Raw genomic sequence first — 3255 nt, forward strand, 5'->3', positions numbered from 1 at the left:
TTTAAAATACACTATTAAATAGTACAGGGGGGTAAAAGGTTCTTTCCAAAGTTTGGTATCGTAACACTAAATTTCGACCAAAGTTGAAGTATTTTTCAGACCATTTTCCCTAATTAGTAAAATGAAACGAATGGAGTAACAACAACATACCAAGTGAAATTCCACAAGTGGAGTATGGAGAGGATAGAATGTACACAAGACACATCCAACCTCTCGAAAGCAAGGCAACACTCTCGAAAGTGAACAAGAATAGGGATAGCTAGTACTTGACAAACACCAACAAGCTTGAACTCTCGAAAGCAAGGAAACACTCCACTACCTACTAACCACCTACCCTAATATGCAACTTCCATACCCTCCTATTTAAGGTCAGGTCCTCGTTAATATGAAGGTTACGTTCATTATGTCTTGTTTGATCATCTCTAGTCTCAATGCTTTTTCAGCCTACCTCTACTTCTCCTCGTGCCTACTACATTCAACTTAGGGTGTGTTCGCATTCCCGCTTCACATATCCAATCCATCGAAATCTCATCTCTCTAATCTTGTTCGCCATGGAGGCAACTCCTACTTTATTCTGAATAACATCATTTCTAATCTTATCTCTCCTAATATGCCCACACATCCATCTTATCATCATTATTTCCACAACATATATCTTTTGAACATGAGAGTTCTTAACTAACCAACATTCACCTAAATGTTGGTGTTGTAGGACTACTACACTACACTCCTCCTAGATTAATATGGCTCAAATTAAGGCCAATTATGACAACAAGATTCATCTCTAGATAACACTAAATTTATTAAGTAACTAGCTTATTTTATATATTAAAAAAGATTTGTAGTATCCTAATATTGTGTAATAGCATCCCTTGGTCTTGGAATTACTAGGATCAGTGGAATGTCATGTGTGTTTTAGTGGAGCAATAGTTGTCCACAAAAAAGGGCACTTGGAAGAAATGATTGAACAAGTGTAGTTAATTCATATAATTAAATAATTAAGAAGCACTAAAAGATAAAACTTTCTTTCAATAATGTAAAGGAGCTAGGGTACATTTAAGTTTATGACTGTGCCATGTGATAAAGATACCTTTGACATTAGTGTAGTACTGATTAAAATGTTAAACAAAACACGATTAGTGGGATAATTCTGATTAGCCACGAAGTATAGGTGTTTTGATGATTTGATCCAATCTTTATTAGGTGTTAATTAGGATTTAAAATCTCAAGTTTGAAGATAGGAAACAGGGCCTTAAGTTGTCGGGATAAACATGACACCAATTAATTAGCATAAATTAAACCAAATTAACAATAAACAAATTATCAAAGCATGTGAAAGGGAATCCTAGCCACGCCATGCGCATCTTATTCAAAGTTCAATTTTTTTCATTCCAGATGTTATTTATATATCGAGACGAATTCAGAATTTAAGTTTATAAATTTTTCATGATTTAAAATGAAATTGAAGAACTTTATTATAAGTGTCCATGAGGAACAAACGTTCAAGCTTAAGCAAGTTCCATTTCCACCTTGGGACCAAGAAACAACTTTTTAATAGATTCCCAATAAATATTTCGTATGTGTTTAATAGATTTTTTTAATATAACTACAGAATCGACACGAAAGTTAATGGATTCTCTTGAGAACTCACACATGTAACATATCCTAAATCCGTCCTTGCTTATTTGACAAGACACATTATTTAAACATCACATTTGGAATCCGCTCACTACAAGAAAGTTGAGATACAACGACATTATATAAATGTTGTATTTAGCTGTTTAAATGTCATAAATTAATTTATCAACATTTAATTTACATTGGGATCAAATGTCATTTATTTCAGTGTCGGGAAATTTTCGACATTTACCTAAATGTCGTTAAGCATTTATGACATTTATTTTGTGACATTTAGGTAAATGTCAATATGAAATTATGACATTTATTTTTGACATTTTGATAAATGTCAACAATAATTTTACGACATTCATTTTGCAACATTAAGGTAAATGTTGATAGTAAATATATGACATTTATTTTGTGACATTTAGAGAATTGTCAATTAGGAATTTACGACGTTTATTTTCTGCATTTTGGTAAATGTGGATAAGAAATTTGCGACATTTACTAAACATCACTTTAAATTTCTAACAATTAGATTAATGTTGATAAAAGTTTCTTTACGACATTTACTTTGGGATAATATAAAATGTCACTATAAATTTTTGACATTTTAACCAATGTCAGCAAATAAAATGTTAAATGTCGTAAAAATTAGTGACATTTATATAATATTTTGCAAATTTTCTTTAAATTTTTCTTTATTTAGATTAATAGCAGCACCAAATTTGTTAAAATATCAATAATAACGCTCTCTATAATTTTTATTCTGACACAAACTTAAATTATACATAAATCAAATGAATTTTAATATTATAATCAAATAGCAAAGTAGCAATATAATAAGTGTTCTGTAAAAGTTAAATGATCTCAAAGTAAATAATGTGTTCTATCTCAAGTAAAATTGAAATCTAACTAGATGATAATAATTTCAAAACCACCTGCTTTTCACATTTTATCAACTCCTAATTGGATTAGATCTCTTAATTTCTCGAATAAAATATGAAATAGCTTTGTAAAACCATCAATCCACAGGTCAAGCATCTCGTTGCTTGTAATTGATCACCTCAATCGTTCCCCTTCAAAAACTCTGCAGAAAAAATTCACATAAAAAAAAGAATTATGAATAAATGAAATTATTTCCTTTTTAACCAAAACAAATTGTGAATTAAAAATAACAATTTTCTCTACAACAAACGATCGAAGAATCAATGAAATAACAATAATTATAGATTTTTCTCCAAAAAATGTTGTCTTGTAATTTTTTCCGACTTACCCACTTCTTTTTTCTTTTGCCAATTGCACTACTTCCTGTCTTCCAGACCATGTTTTCAAAATAAGAAATATTAGATTGTTTAATTTAATAGTTTACAAAAAACAAAACTTAACAAATCTGTTAGAGAGGTAAACGGCTAAATAAATGTTATCCCTTATAGTACTATCTTATAAAATAAAATAGATTTAGTTACTCTCAAGTATTGCAAGCATTGTAAGAATCTAGGACGCTTAATGATAAATTGTACAATTTTGGAGAAAATAAAAGTTAATAAGGAGAAGGAGGCAAAAGCAAAAGGATTTGAATCTTGTTGTGGGCATGAATTTCATAAACAAGTTTTACTATCCACTTACACAAGC

This window comes from Solanum verrucosum, unplaced genomic scaffold (genome assembly GCF_900185275.1).
Source record: "Solanum verrucosum unplaced genomic scaffold, falcon-dt-bn FXZP01000038.1, whole genome shotgun sequence".
In the NCBI taxonomy this organism is placed as follows: domain Eukaryota; kingdom Viridiplantae; phylum Streptophyta; class Magnoliopsida; order Solanales; family Solanaceae; genus Solanum; species Solanum verrucosum.